The following is a 26,436-nucleotide window of genomic DNA, read 5'->3' on the forward strand; positions in this document are numbered from 1 at the left end:
CTATTCCAATCTTGTTCCCTAGATTTTTCAATCCTCGGAGACTCTGACCAACAACAAAACCAAACTATATAATTTCAAACCTGTACGTACTTCATAAAGTTTTCTATAGCTGGGCAGCCCAGGGGGCTCAGTGGTTTAGCGCCACCTTGGGCCCAGGGCGTGATCCTGAAGACCCAGGATCGAGTCCCACGTCAGGCTCCCTGCATGGAGCCTGCTTCTCCCTCTGCCTGTGTCTCTGCCTCTCTCTCTCTCTCTCTCTCTCTCTCTCTCTCTCTCTTCTCTCTCTCTCTCTGTGTTTCTCATGAATATATAAATTAAAATCTTAAAAAAAAAGTTTTCTATAGCCTCACTATGAAAGCCTCTTGAGTTGAAAATGCCACATCTCTATCCAGAAGATGAGAAAAACACCCAAACTGAGCTGCTTTGTATGGGAAGTTGTATGAGCTTGCACAAGGGGCTCTGCTCAGAGTCTCAGGACCCCTGGCTCCAGTTTGGGCTGAGCTCCTACCTCCCCATCTTTCTGGTTGGACTGGTTTCCTCACCTATTAAAGAGTGGCATTTTATGCCTACAGATCATTAATATCCTATGATGCTTGGCTAATCATTCCTCCCACTATGATTCTGTGATCTTTACCACCCTCCACTCCAATCACTACCTTCACTTAAGATAAAAGTAAGTAAAAAAAAAAAAAAAAAAAAAAAAAAAAAGATAAAAGTGAGTATATCATACTACCTCGGAGTCACTAAAGACATTGTTCCTGTCTAGCTTCTTAAAAAAAAGGTGGTTTCCATGTTTCCTTTTAAGAATTCTTTCATATTTACCAGAGCTTGAAACTACCTTCAGAACATCATAAAAGTTTCACTTCTTTTATTTAGTGTTTAGTTAATTTTCTACCTTTTGACTTTTCATTTTGCACTCACGTTCTTTTCTGCTATATTAATTTTACTTCTAACAATGAACCTGTCGGTTTCCTCTGGGGTATGTACTATGTCTTGACACTCTTAAGAGCTCGCAAAATTTATGTTTTTAATTTTAGTAATTAAAATGGATATGATGCGACATTTTCTCACATTTAGTTTTACAAGTGAAATTATGTCGATCATAATAATTTTACTCCATAAAAATTTATCATCTAATTCGATTTAGTATACAATATAAGATGTAATAATTCAATGTTTAAACGATAAAGATGTTATGCAACTGTGTAGAATTTATATGCATAAATAGTTATAAACTGACGATATTTTTATTCCAAGGGCAAAATCTCAGTGAATCTTTTCTGATGGCAGTTTGTTGACTTATTTCACTCATTTGATCAATTGAAAGTCAAGCTTAAGGCAATCAGTAGACCAGTGCAAACGTACTAAAATTCCCTTCATTAGTCTGCTAGAGAAAAAAGTGACTCTTTAAGCAATAAACAACAACAAACATTCTCGTTTTGCACAGCTGCACTGTGCTCCTACCAGCAGCGTGAAATTATGCTGCCACCCGTTCAGGACCAAACCTGACAAAACACAACTTTCTGATCACGGCATCATAATTACAGCTTGAGACTCCAGGTTGTGGCGGCCGGGGGGGGGGGGGGGGGGGGGGGCGGGGTGGTGAGGGGTGGAGGGGTTTACTGTAGTCTCAAAAATACTACCATTATGTCATATACTTGACACTTCCTTAAGGTAGCAGGGCAGGATAAGTCCCATGTGTGATCCTGTGAAGATGAAAAGCAAATCTTTCTGAAGATCTAAGTGATGTTTAACATTTCATTTCTGTATTGCTAATATACACTGAGCCGGCATTTACATGCTCTGAGACCTCACAGTCTAAATCACTCTATGTATAGCTAACGCATTTTCTTAAATTTTCATGTATAGTATTAAGTAGTAAATGAATCTTTTTTAATAACAGCTTTTTCTGTATCAGAGAGCCACAACGTTTATTTGTAGTAGATATCAGGAGAGAAAAGCACCATAACTATTAGTTGAAACTGTAATCAATGCTTTAAAAAAAATTTTAGTACTTACTGAAATTTTTGAAAGTACTTTCAGAATTTACTAATGAAAAAATATTATAACAAGTTAAAAATGAATCAAATTCATTGGAGAAAGATCGAACTTTAAAGTCCTGGAAACTCAGGTAATCCTGAGAAATTCAACAAACCTGCTGAATACATTAGAATCTGGCTGGAAATATTAATGAATTTCATAGTGTTTATTGTTTATTAATATATCAAACTCTAGTAATAACTGATACATTGTCCTTGCCGTCAGAAAGGTGAAAGGTGGCATTTCCTTTCTGCAATCAAAAGCTGTGAATATCAATATGTTCCTCGATTTTAGCACAACTATTTAGTCCTTAGTTTGAAAAAAAAAATCCAGGACTTTTATCCTTGATATAACCGATGCTTTTTTTAGATACACTCAAACAAAATCCTAAAAGCTTTGCTTTCAGTGGTCAGAGGAAGCATTGTGTTGCAGTAAGAAGGGAAAAGACAAGTAATAAGGAGAATATGTAATATGAGCATCTTTCAATATCACAGATGTCTCTGAATAACCAAATTTATAAACAAACTATTTTATGTAGACACATAATATGATTTTTCTTCATCAGAATAGAGAACTAAATAATTAGATCTCAAATATATGTTTGCTATAATTAGTAAAACACTTGGTTTGCCTTTAAAAACATGGCTTTTTATAAGATGTAGCTGATAAAAAAATCCTTCTCTACTTTGAAAAATATAATACTGATATTATAATGCATATTATAATGCATCTTGAACCTTTTTATAAACTATAAGGTATAGTCATGGCTTGAAATTTTCAGTCTGTTTCCTAGCACACAAAAAGGCTAAAACTTTTATATGAACGTTTAGCCAATCACCTGGTGGAAGATTTTTCTATTATGAAGGCAAAAGTACCCTTTACTTTGGGCCCCAAGATGCGTTCTTTTAAATGCTTCTTTTTGCAAACAGCTTCCCAGAGTCACAATGCCGTGAAGGGGATAAATAAAGATGAAAGAGGATAAGAAAAATCAAAAAGACAACCAATTAGAGAAATTACTGGTGCCACTAAACGAAATGAAAACAAGGCTGGGCCACCCTGTAATATCCTGATAAAAATCACAAACTTCAGTTACTACCTGGTATTCTATGTGGATGATACAATCTTCAATTTGAGTGATGGACTTCATACATTGTCTGGGTGTTCGGCCTAAGTTCGATTTAGCCTCTGTAAAACCAAGTAAAAAAATGTTCATTAAATTTGGATAGAATTTGAATATCTTCTTAGGTTTCTTCCAATAAAATTAGCTTTTAGATTATGTAATGATTGTCTGGAATGTTCAGTAGTAACATTCTTGACAAAGGATGTTTCTCTCAATTGGGCTCGTTTAATAGCAAAAATATGCTTTCTAATTACAGTCTGGTCTCTTACTTCTCCATGATTAAACATATTACAGACAATGTGGTTTTTACTAAAAGCTTGAATACTGAGTCAAATTTGAGATTGTTTCTATGACCTAAACATTATATCATACTTTATGTCCCCTCATGTTTGGAGACTAGAATCACAAAATGTGGCAGAAGGGAGCTTGCACATGATCTAGTCCAATTCCTTATTTCTACGTTTCAAAACTGAGATTCAATGAGGTCATGTGACTTGGCTGATCTCTCTCTGATAGTTGCTAAACTTGGACTAGAACCCAGATCTATAAATGCCTACAAAAGTCTCTTTCCATTACATCCCACTTCATTATTCTTTGCTTTTCACCTTCTAGTCAGTTTCTAAAAGCTTTTATCCCTTTGTCTACCCCCATGTCAAAATATTGATTCAAACTACACTAAGTTGAGATGTGTTATTTCCTATATATTGTTCATTTCTTTAAAGGTTAATGGCTGTAGTCAGGCAACTTGATCGTGTTCTTTTTTTTTTTCTTTAAAGATTTTATTTATTTATTCATGAAAGACATAGAGAGAGAGAGAGAGAGAGAGAGGCAGAGACACAAGGAGAGAGAGAAGCAGGCTCCATGCAGGAAGCCTGATATGGGACTTGATCCCAGGGCTAATCATACCCTGGGCTGAAGGCAGGCACTAAACCGCTGAGCCACCCAGGGATCCCAATCATGTTCTTATTAAGAGAAGTGAACTTCACAGAATCGTTCTTTCATTACCTCTCCTTTCCTAGGACCAGTTCTTATAACTACCTCCTCTACTCTGGACCCCTTCAGGTGGTTCTGCACGGCAGCCCCAACACCAACAGATAGGAGTCATCTCTTATAGAAGACGCTCCTATGCTTTCCACTCTCTGGATAAAGACACACTACATACGAAGACTGCAAGGTGTGTCCTCTGCTTCTCTCTGCAGTTCTATCATCTACCTTGCTCCCTCTCACTCTCTCTGTGGTCTAGCTTTTTCTTTCATTTCTTTTCATGTGCTGTTCTCCTTCCACCACAGGGAATTTGCACATTTTTTTTCTCCCCTCTTCACCTTCATATATCAACTCAAGAATCACATCTTAGATAGCATCCCCTGATTACCTTGACTATAGAATCTTATTTTAAAAACTTATATAGAATTAGGTGCCTTTTACCTGTAGCACTTGTCACAACAGTAGTTTTATACTTTATTGGAATGAGTATTTTAATTATTTGATTGATATCCATTTATTATACTCTAAATTCCTTGAAGGCAGGGGTCATGTCTCATCTTATTCACCACTGTATCCCAAGTGCCTGGCATGAAGTAGACCCACAATGATATTTTTGAAAGGAAATACAAATGATCAGATTTATATTTTACTTAACATTTATTTAAAAATAATATTCTTATTCCAGTTATCTCATATTACCTGCCACTCCCTAAGTCTGACATGACCTTCATATACGACATGCTCTTTTCCACATTCTCCATCTGATAAACTCTTATTCATTATTTAAGGTCAACACAAATATCTTGCTCTATGGTGAATTAATCTCTTCAGCCATAATGGATTAGAAGTTTTATATGTAATAATGGTTTTATCTTATAACTATTCATTTTTTTCATTTTTTTATTCATTCATTCAGCAAATACTTATGAGCCCTACTCTGCTTGAGGTGCAATCTCTGACATCATGGAGCTTACATTCTAGTGGAGGTAGATAGGCATTCTATAAACAAACATACAAGCAACTGACTACAACTGTGATAACAAACTACTCCAAAGTGCTTCTATAACTTAAAATTTATGGTTCTACGAGATTTAAGTGAACACTACTCATCTACATAGGCCACTGGACAGATGAACGATAGGAAAAAGTTCACCCTTTCAATTGCCTTTTTAAAAAAAAAAGATTCATTTATTTATTTGAGAGAGAGAAAGTGAGCCCACGAGAGTCGGGGGAGGGGCAGAGGGAGAGAATCTTCCGTTGAGCATGATTCAGGGCTCAATCTCATGACCCTGTGATTGTGACCTAAGCCAAAACCAAAAGTTGGACGCTCAACTGACTGAGCCACCTAGGCGCCCCCATCCTTTCAATTTCTTAAGCTTAAAATTTTGCAGAAGTGAATTTTCTATTTTTCAGCTTACACTACTCACTCCAAAGACAAATATGCAAGCCAAAAGAGCCAATATGACTGAATTTCCACTAATCAAAAATAAAGAAAAGTAAAAGAAAGTACCAGAGTTAGTGAGTCCATTCCCCACCCCCCACCCCCCAAAAAGATGAGCTTACATCCTTTAACAATGATCTTTTCTCTTTCTAAGGAATATAAAGTATTGTCATGGAAAAACTATATGAGGAGGGCAAAGTTTAATCAAAGGAATGACACCCCCCCCCCCCAAAAAAAAGGAATGACTCATCAGTAATAGAAATTCAAGAAGAGAAGTATTTAGGTTGGGAAAATAGCTTAGGTTGAAAAGCAGAAATCTTTCTCAACATACTCAAGTCACAATATATAGGTGACCACGTCTTCAAACTTAAAGGAGACTATGGTCAAAATTCACCTTAGGATACTCAGTGTAGCCACAGCCATAGGTACCTTTCCTGACTGTTCAAATTCAAAATACTGTCATGTGTTCTAGCTTCCAGCATGAAAAACCCATTTTTTAACAAATCAATGGTATCCTTCATTAATGAAACTAATTTAAAAAATCAGAATGTGTCACAAGTAATTGTATGCTTGACTTTTATTCTGGGCATTAAGTAGAAAAGGAAAGAAGCTCACTGAACTACAGAAATCCATCTCCACGTCCCTTATAATTAATGTTTTTCATCCACCCCTGTCATCAGTGAGGATCATTAAACAGCATTTATGAAGCATCCATCTGTGTATGGCACTTTATAAATATTCCTCCCCTTGCCCCTGCCCCCTTTCCCAATCTACCATGTGTCTCTGTTGTATAAAATGCTAGGGAGCTCCAATGATCATAAATAATTAATGGTAAGAATGTAAAGCAGATGGATGAGATAACCTACTAGCATCTAAGAATCATAGGATGTTAAATTTACTGCTAATAATATAATTTAGCACAATTTGATAAGAAAATATCAAAGCATTTGATGAGGAAAATGATCTAATCATATTCCATCAACATTTTCTAAAATAAAAATGTGAAAATTGGGGACCACAGATGGACTGACTAAAAGCCTTTGAGTTCATGTGACTTGTACCAGATGATACAGTCTTGAAATAAATAATTTGGAAAGCAGTGTGGAAAAACCAACAAAAATTATAGTTATGATAGTAAAATAGGGAATTTCATTTTGGAGCCAAGGTGAAAATATTCATAAATAAAGGACACCTGTTGTTTTCACTGGAAGAACTAGTAGGTTTAAGAATAATGAAATTATGGGTTTTTCCCCCTTTTTTCAGTTCTTCTTTAATGTTGTTATATTATTTTCCCAATGTTTTTTCTTCAAGGGAAGAATCAATAATATTGGGTTTACATATGGTGATATATAAAGTATTCTTTTTCACTTTTACAAGGCTCACATAGTCAGGATTATAGTCAAAGAGCATGTCAATGTAAAATAAACTATTGCTATAAGATTCAGATTTGCAGTTTGGATTTTATTTCAGCTTAAGATCAAAATGTCCATAAGTAGAAACTCTTATTTCCTAGAAGGTAGGAATATTCTTGGAGATGTATCTGAAGGAAAGCCAAAGTTATGATCTCATCTGCTTTGTGAATTTTGTTAATAATTACCATTTTTATCACCTACCACATGTTGGGTGATTATTTTTTTAAGATTTTATTTATTTATTCATGTGAGACACAGAGAGAGAGGCAAAGACATAGGCGGAGGGAGAAGCAGGCTCCCTGCAGGGAGCCCTAGGCAGGACACAACCCAGGAACCCAGGATCAAGACCTGAGCCGAAGGCAGATGGTCAACCACTGAGCCACCCAGGTGCCCCGTGTTGGGTGATTATTATATGCAGCCACTGTGCTTATCTCTTAAATTTAATCTCAGAATGAAAATTTTCACTAATTCTCAACCCACCTAGGGATGAGTATATTGTCTTTGATTTATAAATAAAGAAACTGAGGCTTAGAAAGCTAAGTTCCTTGCTCAAGATGACATAACTTGTAAGTGCTGGTGCCAGGACTCCAATCCAGCATTATCTTAATGCAAAGCCCATGTCTTTAACCTCATAATAAGATGCTGGAGATTTTCCTTGAATGGCAGGATTTTTGATATCTCAGAATGTTTAAGAAATGGAAAAATGGAACCAATATTGAGGAATATGTTTAACATGATATAGAAAAATAAAACTCAAATAATTCTTACACCATTATATCTATCCTTTGGCCTAAGTGGCATGTATATAATATATTAATTGTTCTAATTTTCTTATGTATAGAGATGGTAGGGGTGGCAATTACTTTTGCAGTTCTAAATTTTAAAACTAAAGATATTTTATTGTATTTATTTTAAAAATATTTTATTTATTTTTAAAGATTTTATTTATTTATTCAAGAGAGACACAGAGAGAGAGAGAGAGAGAGAGAGAGGCAGAGACACAGGCAGAGGGAGAAGCAGGCTCCATGGAGGGAGCCCAACGTGGGACTCCATCCCTGGTCTCCAGGATCTGGCCCTGGGCTGAAGGCGGCGCTAAACCGCTAAGCCACCAGGGCTGCCCTATTTTATTTTTTTTAAGAGAGAGAGTGAGCACAGGGAGAAGCAGATACCCCACTGAGCAGAGAGCCTGATGCAGGGCTCAATCTCAAGACCCCAGGGTCATGACCTAAACCAAAGGCAGACGCTTAACCGACTGAACCATTCAGGTGCCCTCTAACAAATTTTCATTAAGTGACTTTCATTACTTTTCAAAGTCTTAGTAGCTGAGATGTATAGTCAGGATAGATGCTTTAAAAATATAAAATTCATAACATTTGGAAGGGCAACATTAGTGGGTTTAAATGATTTTCCTAGTGTCCATTCAGCAGCAGGGCTAGAGACTAATTCTCTTGTTCCTGAGTCTATATTTTTCCACTAGACCTTGCTTCTTTAGGGCACCAAAAATAAATACAAAATAACAACAATGGAAGAGAAAAAGTGAAGCAAGAGCAATAGGACTCTCTCATACTTAGTTAAACCTATAAACACTGATGAGTTGAACCTAATAATGAATCCTGACTAAAACATAAATCTGTAATTTTTCCTATTCCAATTATGGTCAGAATGGGAAAAAGATCATAAATTACAGATAACACATAGAGATTTAGATACATTATTCCTTTCTCCTTCCTTTCCTCCCTTCCTTTCAAAACAATGTGTCACTTAGTTATCACTATATACTGAGGGCAGGGTATACAAAATTAAGTAAAGTGGCCCTTCCTCTCAAGGATTGCAAAGAATATTACAAGAATTTGTGGATTTGTGCTTTTAGCATATGTCTTATAGGCTCAGATAATATTATGGACCTAAATAATTCTTTAACTGGCACCTAATTAATGCTTATTACATGATTTAAACATATTGGTGGGAAGGAAAAGTATAAAATACCAGCAAATGACACAGATATCTTAATTCAAGGGGCTTTGCAGAATGTGATGTTATATATGTAAGCTATAGCCTTGGCCACCATTTGCAATTTTAAAAACTCTTTGGAGTCTTAAATGAATTAATGAATTTAGTGGGCTATTTCATTAATTCATTTGACAAATATATGAGCACCTACAACTTTATCAAACACTGTGTTCCAAATGTTATGAAATGGCTGCAAGAAAATGTTCCCTAAATTTAAAGAAAGGAAAAAGATAAAACTTTTACTATTCTACTTCAGCTGCCCATGACTGATTACAAGCCAAGTTTATTATTAAGTATTTTGCTGGGCCTGAATGAAACCAGAAGCCAAGTTAAAGAAGTAACTTTTTAATAGCTTCTAAGCTTTTTACATGCACTCTTTCTATAAAGCCTAATGGTAATGCTCTCCTTAGATTTAGAGAAAAAAAAAACCCTAAGATTCCAAATTTAAAATGACATTTATCTCAAAAGTAAATTAATATTTAATGGTAGTCTAATTAATAATTGTGATTTTATGAACTGAAGACATTTAGCATGGGAGCCCCTAGACACATTTGTTCTAAGCCATACAGACTACAGAACAGGACTAAGGACAGACCATCTCTTCTCAAATGTTAGTTTACTGTTGTATTTCAGAATCGAACCTTCTAAATACCACTTTATCATTCTGGTATTATCTTACTGGAAGATAATGCTTTTCATTTGTGAAAAGCAGGACAATGAATTCAAGAGATCCAGTCACATGGGAACTTTCAAAGGATTAAAAGCAACTATAATATGATCTAGGTGGTAATTGTGAAAGAAAAAACAGCACAATACTTCACTGTAATATGCTTTACATAATAAATATTGAAATTATTATATCTGACAAACCTCCACAAATATATCAATTGGCATGTCAAGAGTTATTATCATTTCAGAGGGGTTTTTTTGTTAATAATCTGAAGTGATAAAACAGCTCTTATAAATAAGCACAAAAGACATCAATATGCAAAAGGAAAGGAACTTCTTAAAGAACACAGTCTTGTTTTTAGAGGTTATTTTAGAGGTTAGAAAGGAGGCATGAATAGAGGAAGAAACATGAATATAGGAAGGAGACAGAGAGAAAAGATGGATGACAACAAAAAAGAGAAAGGATGGGAGGAAGGAAGGAAGGAAGGAAGGAAGGAAGGAAGAAAGAAAGAAAGAAAGAAAGAAAGAAAGAAAGAAAGAAAGAAAGAAAGAAAGAAAGAAAGAAAGAAAGAAAGAAAGAAAGAAAGAAAGAAAGAAAGAAAGAAAGAAAGAAAGAAAGAAAGAAGAAGAAGAAAGAAAGAAAGAAAGAAAGAAAGAAAGAAAGAAAGAAAGAAAGAAAGAAAGAGGAAGAGAAAGAAAAGAAAGAAAGGAATAAGGGGGAAAATTCTGTCTGGGAAAAGTGGGCGTGAGAAAGCATTTAAAGCCACATTAGATAGACACTTACAAAAATCATGTTCTACATTTGTATAATATTTCCTATTTTGTACATAAAGAAAGAAATGCCTTCAATAAAGAACGATTCCTATGGACAGAAACAAGTCATAGTGCATTCAAATTCCTTCACTAGGATGTACCTGGGAGATACTCATCTGAGTCAAAATAGACATTGGACTCCACAGATGGCTTGCATGTTTATATATGGTTAGTTGGAGGCTGATGTTGGTTGTAAGTGGGTATTTCTAGAATTTAAACCATACTGCTTTTGCAACTTAGTGTTTCCTAAAGTAATTCATGCAATAATAATCCAGACCTGCACTGTCTCATATGGTAGCCACTAGCCACGTATGGATATTTACATTTAAAATTTAATCTCTCAGCCTCACAAGTCACATTTCGAGGGTTCAATAACTTACATGGCTAGTGCCTGCTGAATCAAACAGCACTGATACAGAAAACGTTCATCATATCGGTTCCACTGAAAAGCACTGGTCTAGACAACTCTCCTATGAACTTATGAAGCTGAGTTCTATTCAGAAAATAGGGATGAGAGAAAAATTCTATTGGTAGCACCATGTTTTTCCTTATCTGTATCTCATTCCACCAGTGGCCTCTATTCTTACCAGTGGTAGCCTCTTAACCTCCACTTACAAATTGTTCCATCCCAAATTCTAGCACCATTCTAGCCCTTGTCAAGAAGGACGTAAAGAGTGTATGAGGGTAAAATAGTGCAGGGCCATGGTCTGGTGGTTCATCATCAGGCTGGTCCTACTCTAGTCTCACTCTGTTCCACCCTGGGCTGCAGTTCTTGGCAGCTGCACTCCTGCTGCTGTTCTGTGACCTGGAACCTGACTTATGTCCTGGTTCCATCCATTCCTTCACTCACTGACACAACAAATTAACAATGAGCACTAACTATGTGCATGGCCATAGAGGTGGTATGGATAAAGCAGTGAATAAGGCTAGCCTCTGCCTTATTGAGCTTACATTCTCACACAGCAAAGCTACACAAGAAAATGACCCACAATTTAGAATTGGGGTAAGTGCTGCAAAGGAGAATATAAGGTAGAGAATAATGGAGAGACTCAGTCTATTCTGGGTGCCCAAGAAGACTTCTTTGAGCAAGCAATTTTTGACCTGAAATCAGAGAAATGAGTAAGAGTTAACTAGGTAAAAGTGGGAAGAGAGAGCATCCCAAACAACCACCTGTGCATACTTTGTGGCAAGGAATATCAGGCACTTTGGATAAACTAAAAGAAAGCCAGAAATCATAGCAGACAATGAAGCGTGAATGGCCTGAAATGAGGCAGGTGGCAGGGGCCAGGCTGACCAGAGCCTCTATAAACAACAACCCTATACTTAGTGATGCTTTGGAAAACGAAGAAGGAATATGGTAACTCCCGAGTTAAAGATTTAGTTATTATAAGAAAAGTAGAAAATCATTTAAGGGGCTTAGGTAGATGAGTGATATGATCAGATTTACTTTTTCTAAAAAAGAAAAGAAAAGGGCAAAATGGATTGAGAGGACAAGAAAAGAAGCTGAAAGTCCAGTTAATAAGCTTTCGTGGAATTCCATAAAGAGGTATTAGCAGTTTGGTGATGGCACAGTGAAGGGTCCTATCTACTGTGCCTGAAACCCTGCATTTATAGTGTGACAATCACATGGCTTTCCTGACAACAGACACTCATGTCTAAACTAGTCTGGACTCCTGCTAGCTTAATACGATAAACTTCTTTCTAAACTCTTAAGTAACCACAAACACAAACTATAGCATTTGAGCCTATGGGGCTGGATCTTCTTAATCCTGCCTGCCCCATCTGTCCCTACTTGTCTAAATCTCCAAATAGTGCCTGTTTCCTGACTCCTCTCCCCATAATTTGGCCAGGACTTCCCCTAGTACTCCATAAATCTAACTTCCTACCCACTTGGATTGCCATGTGCCATTCATCTCTGGTCTTTCCAGATGCTACATGTGCCTACCTTACTGATTTCCTCTTAGGACCAGCATACCTGGACCCTGACATGGCTGAGTGCCCACTGTTAGAAAGTAGGAGAAAGAAGTAGAAAAGAACTCAAGACCTGGAGTCTGCAAAACAAACAAACAACAACAACAAAAACAGGTGACCGGAAGCAGAGCATAAAGGTATCTCTGGATAATAATGGCAGCATAATGTCTCAATGCCCCTACTTTAGCACACCACAGATCACATGCGACTCCTCACTCCAGAAGTGTCACCCTCACCCTTTCACTTCCAGCAGCTTTGCCTTTTTGCCCATTGCTTTCCTTTACAAATAGTTCATAAAGAATCCCCAGTCATCTGGACCTAGGGCAGATTCACTGCCTTTGCCAGTAAAGAGGAATCTGGGGGTTCTTGTTTGTTTCTAGATAGACTATAAGCACTGTGAGGATAATAACCAATTTTGTTTAACCTGGTGACCTAGAAGAGTGCTTTACCTATGAAAAGTACTTAATAAATATTTGTTAAGCCACCTGACTTTAAAATGCTGGCTACAATTTTGAGACAGTTGGAAAATGAGAAAGCAATAAGTCCTTTTAGAGAAATAACTACTGCTTTGTTTAGGGGGGGAAAAAACCCCATAATGGACAGGTTTGGCTATTACAGGCAAGTCCCTTTGTGGACCTGCACACCAGTCCACTGTACTTTGAGAAAGGACAGAGGGAAAATTCCGGATAAAGAGATGTGAGGAAGGGTCTAGGAGCAGAGAAAGGCCTAGCAAATGGCTTGTATCTAGGCCTCAGAGAGATCCAGGCAGTGAGCAAACCCCTACAGTGAGAAATGGTAAAGACACTTCTAGAAGCATTGACAAATAATATTCAATTAGAATTAGTTTCTCGTTTATTGGTAGAATTCCCACCCTTTATCCCAAAGCACTCAGCTAGAGTCTGTTATGTACATGAGCCTTTCACCAGAGATGCTTTAGGGAGTGAAGTTAGACTGTACTAGTCCCAGAAGTCTGGCTGGAGAGCCAATAAGAAGAGAGGGGTGAGGTGGGGAGATGCTATGCACAGAATAGATTAACTGGAGAGTGAATGTAATTCAGACCCTTTCCTCTCTAATTTATTCTGGAGGAAGATGACTACAGCAGGAAAGGGCTAATTGTCTAAATTTATGCTTCACTTTTATAAGAGAGAACTGTCACTGGGAAACTCTTGTTAACTCAGGGATTGCATTTCCCAGCCCCACCCCTGCATCTAGGGGGGCCATCTGACTAGTTTTTATCAGCGGATTATAAACAGAAGTGTTGCTGTCATCATCTCTGAGCCAAGATATTTAAGAAGTAGATGTGCCTTTTCAATTCTCCCTTTCTCCCCCACATAAACACTACTCCTCATTTGATATGTGGCTGAGAAACTCTTATATTTTGTCAAGTCACTAACATTTCGGTTTGTTATAGCAGCTAGCATCATCCTAACTTATTCTGGAGCTGATACCTTGATGTGGGTGCTGCCTTTATAAAAATGTAAATATGTAGCGTGGCATCAGTCAGGAGACAGACAGAAGACTGGAGGCCTGGAACCTTCCTAGGCCTTGGCAAAACTGCACTAACTCTAGAGGAAGTGGCTGGAATGAGCCAGAACGCTAGTGTGTGATGGTTGCTTCTCACTGTCTACAGCATGATGTTACAAGATAATGGATGAGCCCAGGAAAGAATTCGCTGGTTTGAGAAGAGAAATAAGGGTGAATAGCCAAACTCTAGAAATCCAAGACTATGGAGCTACAACAGTACATTGCTTCAGGGACTCTAATAATGAGTAATAATGTTGAAAACAGCTTTGAATAACAGATACCCATGTTTGACAAAATGAATTAGCCTTTCAACAAAGGTCTGATTAATGAAGTCACCCAACACCCCATGGCTATTCTTTCAGATGACCTCAAAGTAACCACTTGGGACATGGTGGTTGAGACATGAGCAAAGAAATGAAGCAGGTTCAAGAATTATGAATAGGAAAGAATTTTCAGCAAAGGAAATACATTAAAAACCTATGAAAATTTTGAGGGAAGTGTATTGTCAAAGAAATCAGGATCCTGGCCTAAGGAAAAAGGAAGAAAAAAAAAAAAAAAACAGTGACTATAAAACAACCTCTAAGGCACCCAAACTTGGACCACAAGAAGGGTGCTGAGAAGGTAATATAATTCTCAAGAAGGGCATGCTTCCCAACATCTATTTTGGATGTGGCCATCGTGAGAAATGGAAGAACCACTCAGAGGGTGACCAGGGCTACAGATAATAATGAACAAAGGACTTATTCCAAGACAGCAAAACCAGAGTCTGAAAAAAAAGAATTCCCCCTACTGCCAGGGCAGGAGGTCTTAGCAATGTAGCAGGGTTTCTTCCACGTCATAGGCCAACAACTGCTCTCTACCTCCCATTCCTCCCTTTTCCAAAGGGGAATTTTTAAATGCAATTATTTTATACTTGATCCATCATGTCGTGAGAGGCCAATAGCCTGTCTCTCAGTATAAAGATTTCTGGACAATGAGGAGCCATATCCAGACTTAATGGGGAGGACTTAGCATCATTACCCTTACAGCCTGGACTTTGAGATGAATGCAATGACCAGGGGGATTCAGGAGTCTCCTGGGGCTGAGATTTTGCTCCATGTGGCCAGAGAGGCGGAATGTATTTAGCAAAATTTTGCTTCTCCTTCCATGATACAGAAATGTTGCTGGGGAGTGGCTAACCAGCCAGATGTTATATACTCCAGCCCTCTTTATATATAGATGGAGTGATGTAATTCTCTTGCCAACAGAATGTGAATGGAAGCAAGGTGTGTCACTTCTTGGTTAAACATTCTCTCTGTTTTTTTCTATTCCACAATTGCCAACTAGATGCACAGAATTCCAAATCCCTAGAACTCAACAAGAATACAGGTCCCCAAATCATCGTGCAAAACACCCACATGCACACTGGACTCTCATATGAGCAAGAAATAAACTTCTATTCCATTAATCACTGAAATACAGAGTTTTATTACAGAAGCTCAAGTTACCACAAGTAAGACAATGACCCCTGAAGAAGAAAGAGTGGGGCTCCAAGTCTGTTATTCCAACCCAGGTTGAAAACTGAAAGATTTAGGGACACTTGGGTTAACAAATGCTTGCCATGGAGAATTCACACCCTCCTCTTCTTCACCATTCTGTTAAGGTAAGTCCTGGACCTCATCCTACATAACTAGTCTCCTGGCTTCAATCTTTTTTCCTCTTATCATCCATCTTCCTCATGCTAGCTCAGAGACCGTCCCTCACAAAAAGTGGACCATGTCACTTTATTTAAAACTGCAGTTAACCCCCACCGCCTGTCCCACAAGATAATATCCAAGTGATGTAGCACAACACACAACACCTTTCCCAATTGTTAAACTTCTTCAACCTCATCTCCCCTCATTTCCCTGTAACTGCCAACACTGAGCCCCAATTACCAGCCAAACCCTTTTTATGACACTGCTTTGCAAATGCTATTCCCTCTGTCTAGAATGTTCTCTACCTGCCTCCTGTTTAGCCTGGAGAATGCTTACTTATCTCTTAAAAAGTATCTTAGTGGTCACTTCATCTGTGAAATCCTGTCTGTCACTCCCACATAGGAAACAGAGCCCTGACATTTATGATCGTATCAGCCAGCCTCACGTACTGTGCCTACTATTGGGAGTGTTTCTATAACTCAGTTATCAACATGATCTGATTTTGTTGCTGTTTATTTTCTTTGTTATTCGGTCAGCCTCTAAATTGATCTTCTTACTAAAAACTTTGAGAGTTTTGCTTTTTCAAAACAGTCCAATGATGCATTTGAACGAGACTGGCTCCCTTCAGTGAGAGACTATAGCCATAATCAGTGTTGCTGAATGAGATTAATCCAGTCTTTGGGTGAATTCTCTACAATTGTGAAATATTTGGAAGGCAAGGCCCAGGAATACCAGAAACCCCAGAATGAGTACAGAAATCCTGAGCCCCCTAAGTTTTATGCTATTGATCAGATACATATATACATGAAAAACTTGCTTGTATCTGTGATGAGATCCTAACCCTGTCATACAAAGAGTATTTTCTACATTGCCATTTCCTAGGAAAACACCTACCATATTTGGAACTTCAAGATTTGCTCACCATTTTGGAGAGTCATGTCACCAACCATAATGCTGCTCATATAAACTCATTCACTAATACACTACACCCACATGTTTGCAATTGTAGCTGTCACACAAAATGGATATATTTACTTCTTTCTTAGTTCAAAAATGCCAAGTGTACAAAAGTGTCACCAATATTCAGCTGAATGTCTTCTCTTGAATCCAAATTTACGCATTTTAAGTAGCAAGCCTCAATACCCTTTAGCGTAGTTATGCCTGAGCACACACAAACTCATATACCTACAACTTTATCATAAGCAGTTTTCCTTTTATTTCTGGCTTCTATTACAGACAAAGAACGTATTGATTTTTCAAATGTTACATATGAAGATAGGTTATATTTTCTACAAATATCATTTCAGGGAAATAAAAGGGACATTACAAAACCCTGCTTACAGAAAGGGGACACTGGGTCTGACTGAGAGTCACAATTAAATACATCTAGGAACTCAAAGCAATCACATTTTTTTTCTCTCTCTCTCTCAGGATGCTTCTGTTAGGCAACTACTCCATTGAATTGCCATCCTGCTCTGCCAACAGCATTTATGACATTTTGTTATGATTTACTTGTCTGCATGTGCAGGCTGTGAGTGCATGCTGTCTGATTCATATTTATGTCCCCAACACCTAGCTCAGGGCTTGGCAACGATGAAGGAGCTCAGTAGATATCCTGAGGATGAAACACCAACTGAGAATCCTCAGGAGGTAGGCAGTCCCTGGCTCTCCTTATAGATCTCTGAATCAATTATTCTCTATTTTGCCTATACCAATATTATTAAGCTTTTTTCATTCTGCCTAACATCGAAGTGAGTTAGGCACAAATTCTCAATTCTCTCTCTTTCCTGTAGGCCCAGGAAGTACCATGATCACCTCTGTATCCCCACAGAGCCTTGCACAGAAGAAGCAGTCAAAAAATATTATTTAAATCAAATTATTCCCCAGGAATATTGCCATACATAATGGTTATGCTTTTGAGTACTAATATTACTATACGTCAGGTATATTACTGATTTTTAAAAAGGGCATTTGTGGATTGGGCTAGAGACCTAAACATCAAAAAAGTACTGTTTCTCTAAATGCATTACAAGTTTCAAAAAAACCAAACCTTTAAAATCAACTTGTAAGCTATAACCCAATTGTAGGTGGAGGGTTGTCTATACAATATGTGACTAAGCCTATGAGACTTAACATCTGTGGGAAAATTAAAATGTCAATCCTGAGGATATATCTAAATATTTCATTATATGGTATCCTGCAGGGACTATTTGTCCATTTTACCTTCCAAATTTAATCCAGATGGTATTTTTCACATAAACAGGAGCAGTGGCTATTTAGAAAGAACTTTGCCTCAAATATCATATAAGGTTTTCTTGATGAAAGTCTCAGTAATTCATAATTTGATTTATGCTTTCACAATTATATTATAGTTGTCACTTAATAAAATAAATGCATTCTAGGAGCACCTGGGTGGCTTAGTGGTTGAGCGACCCAGGTCGCTCTGCCTTCAGCTCAGGGTGTGATTCTGGGGTCCTAGGATAGAGTCCTGCATCAGGCTCCCCGCAAGCAGCCTAGCCTGCTTCTCCCTCTGCCTGTGTCTCTGCCTCTCTCTGTGTCTCTCATGTATAAATAAATAAAATCTCTTAAAAAATGCATTTGAGACAATATACTAGAAAGTAAATCTGTTACGTGACTGTATTCCAATTTCTATTAATATATGGGAGAACATTTCACAGAGGGAAAAATGGGGACATGGGTAAGAGATAATTATATTGAAAAACTAATCATTTTTCTTTTAACATATGAATATATACTTCTAAAAATAATAAATTAAAAATAGTTATAATACTTTATTCAAAATAACTCACAAAGTTTTTAAAAACTGGAAATGAAAATAAGCTATCATTAGAAACTGGCCAGTCGGTCATCCGTCCCAGCCAGCTTTATTCTGTGGTCACTGTAAGAGCAGTACTTCCTAATGTTTTAGCATTCTGATAAAAGTCTCACCAACTTTTAAAGATCAGCCTCCAACTAATCTAGCTTCCTATTCCAAATTTATGTTGAAAGTTTTAGGGTTTTCACCTACTGAAAGTCCCTTCTTCTGACCTTTTCCAAGCATCCCTGTAATCATAACTATGGTCATATCCTTTAATGGGAAGACAGAGATTCAAATAAAACTAGAAGCTGCAAACATCTTTTCTTATCCCGTCTGGGATAACACTTAATACTTCTAATATCACAGTAGTTAAGTAGAGCCAGAATGCCTTAGCTCAAGTTTGTACCATCTACTTCCTATGTGACTTTCCACAAGGAAAGTCTCTGTACTTGAATTTTCATTTCTGTGTGAAGAACAGGATTAGTGATAGCTGCCTCATAGGGTGGTTGTGAGAATATTTAATATTTGTATAACACTGCAAATATTTCCTGGCCAAAGTGCTTGTTATAATAATGATAGTAAAAAGAATATTATTTTGTTTATATAAGTAAAGTAATAATAATAATATAATTACTAAAATATAAATATGTATAATAATATTTTAATTTAATTTCAATTTAGAAAATAATCACTTTAATAAAAGTTGTTATTGTTTTTTAATAATTCCCCAATTCACAGACTGTGACAAATTTTCATGAGCCTCTTCATGATTTGCCTTAATTTATCAAGCATGAAATTGCTAAATGCTTGTCTATATCCCAGAGATCCCTAACTATATATGTGATTCTTTGATTAGTTCTATATTCAAAGTTTATTCTCTATACTGTAAAAAGAAAAAAATCCTTGAGGGGCAAGGACTATGTCTTCTATCTATCTGTCTTACACTGGTTACATTTTAATCAAGTTCTCTTCTCCATATACACACTTAACCAGTAATGAATGAATTAATTAATGAGAAAATAGATACATGACACTAAATCACAGTATAAATAGGTACAATTCAACCTACAGGAACAGGTACTTTTCCCTTAAAGATAATATGGTAGGGGGGGAAAAAAAAAGATGATACGATAATATTTGACTTACACAGGCCAACGAGTTTCTGGTCCCACACACTGGACCTTCTGCCTGACAATCTGGGCTTGTAGTAAAGAGTTGGTGGGAATTTATATTTAAGAGGCACAAGGAGGAAACAATCACTGGACAAAAATGGGCTATAGATCTAGAGTATAACTAAAAAATTTAAGACTGAGCTGCTCCATAAAGTTTATCTTATCATTTTGGGAGTAACAAGGTCGTAAGTTCTTACCTTAAAAAGTACTCTAAAAAAATACTAAACTTTAAGAAATATCACTTATAATGCATGTTTACTCTTCTCTGAAGCCTTTGTGAAAATAATAGGCATTGTGACTTTATGCAAAATCCACTTGGTGAATATAAGCAAATCTCAGATAAATTACATTCTGAAGTAAACAGAGTATCTTAACCTTATGTATCTACCTTAAAATGTACAGGAGAAGATGTCCTATCAACTTTAAGGAATTTAGTCTCTAAGGGATAAGCACATTTCAAATAACTAATTACTTCTTTATAATAATCAAGAAAAAATTGCATTAGGTTAGAATGAAATACATTTTGGAGCTTTCCTAGATTTTACCAGTAATCTGGTCTATTTCCATAATACGTATACACATATCCCAGTCTCTCTAGAACACCATTTCAAAATGCCAGACATAAATTTTTTTTAAAAAAGTATTTTTTCCATGCTTAATGAAGATTTCTCACAGATATACAGGCAGGTATGCAAAAAACCATGGACGGATATTATTTTGAGTTGCCAAGACATAACACTGAAAGCAGATCCTGCCATTGCATTTTTCTAGCTGTCTCACTTTTGTTACCATCCTGGAAATGAGAAGCGTGAGTCCATATTCACAGTGGCTCCATGGTGCCAACAGGGAAACTTTAAAAGCCAAACAGCAAGGATTAGATAAGATAATAATAATTTTCACTACTCCCATCTGAATATTCAATAAACATGTATGCCTGGAAAGTTAAACTGTGGGATTTAGAGAAAAGTGAAATTGGAAATAGTTTAAGCTGACACATGGACTGATTCTACTTAGAAAAACATCAGAGAAAAAGAAAAGACAGACGCTAGAATTCTCAAAGTGGCAGGCAATGGAGTTATTTTTTGGAGTCAGTGTGTGTATATGAGGGAGATTTGGAAACGCCACCCGGGAGAAGGGATGGTGAAGGTTAAAAGGAGGAAGAAAGCAAAGAGAACTGCCAACTGATTCACTCCTTTCTCCAAGAGTCTGAGCTGTGCCAGAAAAGGAAAAAGAGTGCATTAGACCGAATTCTATTCATGGTAAACAACTGGTCTGAACCTGACAGCAAGAGGGAGGGCATTAGAGTATTTACTTTGAGGAGGCATATTCATTCTTTTAGGTGAAGAGCACAGTTTTTATTCAGTGGAGAAAAAAGTTATTTATACACTGTACCCTCGATATTCTCAGAAAGTCTAAGCAGCCACGCAAGGAAGCACATTATTTATGCCCTACATTAAACACACCACCTCTAGCAGCAATTAAATGCACATATACGTACATAATGGGCCAGATTATTCAACTGTTTAAATACTGGTTAATCTAAGAATCAAGAACTCTTTAGATGTCTTTCGATCTAATTCATGTCTTACCAGTAAGCTTTGGGCAACTTTATATTTATTCTCTCTCTCTCTCTCTCTCTCTTTCTCTCCCTCACACACACCCTCTAAAGATTGAAAAAAAGTAAAACTTTCTATGTGTGTGTGTGTGTGTGTGTGTGTGTATTTTAATGTTACCCTCTTTTTTGAAAATCTTTCCCGGAAGTTATATGGTATTGACAAGTTGGCCTTTAGATTTTTGACCAGAATTTACCTTTCTCTTGTCTTATGAAATGCAACATCTCAATTGATATTTACTGATAAACATACCAAGAGGCCACTGTCCCACACAATGGCACGTATTTACAAACAATAACAAATTCCTACTTCTCTTCTGAGCTGAGCTTAAAAAAAAAAAATAAAATCCCAGCAAAATCCAAAAACCGACGCAAAGAAACCAGAAATGCGAAATGCTATTTAAAATATTGACACTATTGCATAACTTGATTAGAAGGAATGTTGAACCTGCATGAAATCAGCCCAGCGTACATCTGTGCATCCTCAGTTTTTCAGTGTAATCTTGTATCTACGGTTATCTCACTTGTGCAGTCCTACATGGTGTATAAAGGGCATGTCTGTGCACATTGCACACTGACAATTTTTATGAATGAACACACAAAAAAATGCTTATAATTCTAGAAAATGGATGGCAGCACACCGTTTTGCAAACGGTCACTAAGCCCTGGAAGCAAACGATGAGGGGAAACGGTCGGTGTCTTCTGGAGCCATTCGGGGCAGTGGTATTCTCAGGTCTTGCAGCAAGCACAGTGGGTTGCACACAGCCACGAAGCCCCTTCCTTAGCGACTCCTTCTCCCTCTCGGGGACCCTGCCACGGGCCGGAGACCGCGCACCCCGCGGGGGCTGAAGTGCACGCCCGTCCGCCTCCGAGCACCGCGCGTGCATCCGACACGCCACACTCCCCGAATCCGGTCCCACAAGTGTGTGCACGCGAGTGTGGCGCGTACCCACAGCGGAACGGAAGGCAACGCGGGCTCGCCTCCTGGGGATCCCGGTCCCCATCCCCTCCCAGGCAGGCTGCTCGGCGCCTTCCCACGGGGCCCGAGCCTTCCTGGCGCTGACAGCCCTCGCGGGGCTCCGTGGGCTGCAGCCCGGTGCGCGGGTCCGCTCGGCGCCCTACGGCGGTGTCCCGTGCCCGTGCCCGCGGCGGTCCTCCAAGGGAAGCCCCTTCACGTACCTGGCTCCCGCCGAGCTGGGCAGGCGGCTCGGCTCGGGCGCGCGCAGGGTCGTGGGGCCCCCCGCTCCCTCCGGGGCTCCGCTCCCCGCGACGCTCCCCTCGCCGGTGGTCTGCGGCCGGCGCCCCCGCCCCTCCGCGGAGAGGGTCCCCCGGCGGGCGGCAGCTCCCGGCGTCTCCCGGTCCTCACATCCCTGGCTCCGTTCAGCGTCTCCAGCGCGGCAGCCCCAGGCGAGGCGGCGGGAGGACGCGGGGGAGCCTTAAAAAGAACAATAATCTTCATCGATCTTCGCCCCCTTCCCCACGCGGGGCCCCATCCCCCCGCCGCCGCCGCCGCCGCCGCCGCCCAGACCGGAGAGGGCTGGGATGGAAAAGGGAAGAAAAAAAAAAAAAAATCGAGCGGGGCTGAGCTCGCCGCGCGCGGAAGGAGCCGGGAGGGCGAGCGGCGCGGGCCGGAGAGTTGCCGCGGGCGAGAGGCGGCGGCGCCCGCGGGCCGGGGGCGGGGCGGGCCGGGGCGGGGGCGGGGCGGGGGCGCCGGGCCGGTGTGTGTCGGTGGCGGCGCCGGGCAGAGGCTGGGCGGGAGGCGAGGCGGGAGGCGAGGCGGGAGGCGAGGCAGGGCGCTGGGGGCGCTGGGGGCGCTGGGGGCGCCGGGCCGGCGCGCACACCCGCCCGCGGCCACCCCGCCTCGCGCTCCGCCTCCTCCCGCGCGCCGCGCACCCGCGGGCTGGAGGGGCCGCCGCCGCCGCCGCCTCTGCTCCTCCGCCTCCTCCTCCTCCTCCTCCTCCTCCGCGTCCTCCTCCGCCCCCTCCTCCTCCTCCCGGGCGCTCGCGGCTCCCGAGGTGGGCGGCGGGCCCCGAGCCGTGCGCTCGGCCTGGGACAGCGCCCCCGAGCCCAGGGCGCGGCCGGGCGCCGCCCACACCTCGCCGGCGCCTCCCTCTCCCGGGGCGCGCCCGCCGCTCCCCGGGGCCCGGCCGGCTCCACACCCACCTGCTTCGCTCCGGGGCTCGCGCTCCGCGGGGCAGGAGGGTCCGCGCGGGGCGGGCGCCGCGCACCCGGCGGCGGGGAAAGCCCGGGGCGCCCCGCCGGCAGGCGCCGGGGCGGCTTCGCGGGATGCCCTGGGCCGCGGCGCGCCCGGCGGCGGGGCTCCCCCCTCGCCCGCCCTTGCGCGCCCCCCCCTCGCCCGCCCTTGCGCGCCCCGGGCCCGGGGCCCCGCGGGGAGGAGCCCCCGCCGCTGCGCGCTGGGGCCCGGGGCATCTTCCCCGGGGGCGGGGGGCGAGCCCGGAGCGCAGAGGGGACCCGACTTTCCTCCCGGCAGCTCCAGCTCGGTTCGGGGCCGTGCCAGTCCCCGCTACCCCTCTGCCCTGGGGTTGGGGGCAAGGGCGGGCGGCTCGGTGGCAGCCTCAACTCCCGCCTCCCACGGGGGCGCTCTCCGTGCTCCGGCTTGCCGGCTTCTGCCCGCTCTCCCTGCGAGCTGGAGAATTTGTGCCAAGTTCCTCCTTGGCGAGGCCGCCTGGTGGACACCCAGACCTTCCCCTACCTTGGGGGCGCGGAAAAGACAGGATGAACTTGGAAATAACACCACCGGGCTCCCCAGGTTGCTGACCCCTGCGCTCCTTAATGGGCACAGTTACGGGGCTTGGAGGAAAACAAAGTAGCTTAAGACACCCCGTGAGAAAACCATGTAGGCCGTGGTAGCATATTTAGAGCCGGGACTCCCTTCTGAGTTCCTTTAGGCCAAGAAAGATGCTATGGAAGAGAGTCAAAAATGCACTCAGTTTTAAATACATCTCATTGAGTCCTTGCTTCTGTTTTCCTAGCCCTGGGGTGGACTGAGAAGCACTATCACCTAGGGACCTCTACACCTTGATTTCTCACCTCTCCATAGGCCCGACCTCGTGCTGGGTGGGTTTTTGTTTTGTTTTGTTTTGGTTTGTTTTGTTTTCCTGAGGTGCCAGTTGTTAGGAAATTCTGTAAAGAAGTTCACCCTTCCGAGCACCTAGGGGGCTCAGTGGTTGAGCGTGTGCCTTGGGCTCAGGTAGTGATCTCGGGGTCCTGGAATGGAGTCCCACATCAGGTTCCCCGTGGGGAGCCTGCTTCTCCCTCTGCATCTCTCATGAATAAATAAATAAATAAATAAATAAATAAATAAATAAATAAATAAATAAATAAAATCTTTAAAAAAAAAAAAAAAGTTGGCCCTTCGCACTCCATCACCCTCCGCCAAGGACCCGTCCTGGTCCTTTGCCCTTCTTGAGGCTTCTCAAGCATGAACGCTAGGACAAGGAAGAGATTCCCACACCTTTATCACCAACCCTGACCTATTTCCAAGCTTCAGCTCCACATTTCCAGGGACCTGCAGGATGTCTGCTCCTGCGCCTGTCTTTTCACCTTCCCACACATTTCACCAGCTTTCTGCAAATTGGTCTTCGCCAAGCACAACCCTGGCCATTTCATTCCCCTGACCACAAAGGTTTCCTAGCTCCCCAGTCCCTACCGGTGTCGGCAGACCTGGACCCTTGCATGGGGAACTCTCCTCCTAGGACTCCTCCTCCCCCTTCTCATGTCCACCATCATTCCAGCACTTCAAGTCCCACTTCAAGCTCTGCCTCTTCGGACTCTTCACCTTTGATTTCTAGCACATGGTTGGAGCTATCTTTTTAAAGACATATCCCCTCCTGCTTCATATGTGTACTCCCCTGTACAGGTCTTACTGTTCCTCCAGGGTAGATACCGTAACACTCTGTTTGCATTCCTTAATTTTAATCCAAAGCCACACACGTAACAGATACCTATTTATCCACCAAACATTTATCCTGCGACTTCTCTCAGGCACTTGATATTTGTTAAATGAATAGAATGTATATAAAATGTTTTAAGTCCAGAAAAAAACACTTAAGATTTATTTCAGGTGTGCTTAAATTCAAGTGGTATAATCTTTCTAATGAATTCATAATCAATGTCTCTAGTGAATTTTAGAGGTGGTGAAAATTCTGTTACTTTACTAGCCCTATGTCAACATTACTGGTCAGTGCAGTAAGTATTTAATAATTTGACAAGTATCTGTTAAAAAAAATTTTTTACCTTAAATTTCCATTACAGTTTAGAAATCCAAACCCGTTTTCCTACTAAGTGATCATTTGTCAAGAGATCAAATTACTATTAGCTAAAAGACATTGCTGTTGTCTCCATTTTGTGGAAGTAGGGTGCTAGGAGTAGAGTATCCATCATGCTCGCATTGTGTCTATAAGCACACAATGCTATGGAAAAAGAGCCTTTGGAAATAAAATATAATTCCACTTAATAAATTACTCATGGCCCAAATGGGTTATGGAGAATAACCCCTAGTATACAAATTGTTTGGAATAGCTGAGTTCTCCATATGCACAGCTTGAATTCCGGATGGCTGCAAAGACTCTTGTGTTGATTACCACCACATGGTTCTACTGCCTTAGTGTATATACAGTTTTATATTTTTTTCGGTTGTTCTCCAAAGCAAAAATTAAAATGATCTAGCTGAAAAGTCAGACATGTTTTCACATTGCTCCTTAAGCCATTTTTTTTTACATTTGTTGATATTTATGGAAACATTTCTCTTGCTTGTATTTCAATTTCTCAGATTTACCTTGAGTTTTGATGGAATTATATTAATAAGAAAGGGGATAAATGTCTTGTATGTCAAAATGCTTCCCTCTTAATGCTTGGTAAAATAGTTTAATGTAAGTTTCACTTGCAATAGTCTCATGTACATCAACAGATAAGATTTAGATGAAGAAGTGTTTTCTCATAGATCATAATGCTAGTGTATTGAAATATATATTTAAATACACAAAAATATAAACCATAATAGGTTTTTGGTATTTTTTGTTGAATAAAGTATCTGAAAACATTTATTATAACCTAAATAACATTTACTGACTAATGTTCCAAGTTGGAATTTCATTGGCAAATTGACTTGCAGAGAGAGCCTGTATAGATTAGAATAAAGTAGAAAAGGCTTG

At 40.4% G+C, this 26,436-nt stretch overlaps 1 protein-coding gene across 2 annotated transcripts in view; it reads right to left on the reverse strand.

Moving 5' to 3' along the window:
- KCNB2 (potassium voltage-gated channel subfamily B member 2) overlaps window positions 1-22,730 on the reverse strand; it is a 382,502-nt gene extending 359,772 nt beyond the window's left edge. The window contains exons 1-2 of one of the 2 annotated variants that reach the window (XM_026012560.2): window positions 22,442-22,612; window positions 3,137-3,225 (exon numbers count right to left, since the gene is read on the reverse strand). The gene's annotated coding sequence lies outside the window, so the exon portion shown is untranslated. Of the gene's footprint in view, window positions 1-3,136; window positions 3,226-22,441 lie in introns of both variants that reach the window. The other variant, XM_026012567.2, reaches the window with a different exon arrangement.
- Window positions 22,731-26,436: the final 3,706 nt, after the last annotated feature.

The sequence above is a fragment of the Vulpes vulpes genome, chromosome 13 (genome assembly GCF_048418805.1).
Source record: "Vulpes vulpes isolate BD-2025 chromosome 13, VulVul3, whole genome shotgun sequence".
In the NCBI taxonomy this organism is placed as follows: domain Eukaryota; kingdom Metazoa; phylum Chordata; class Mammalia; order Carnivora; family Canidae; genus Vulpes; species Vulpes vulpes.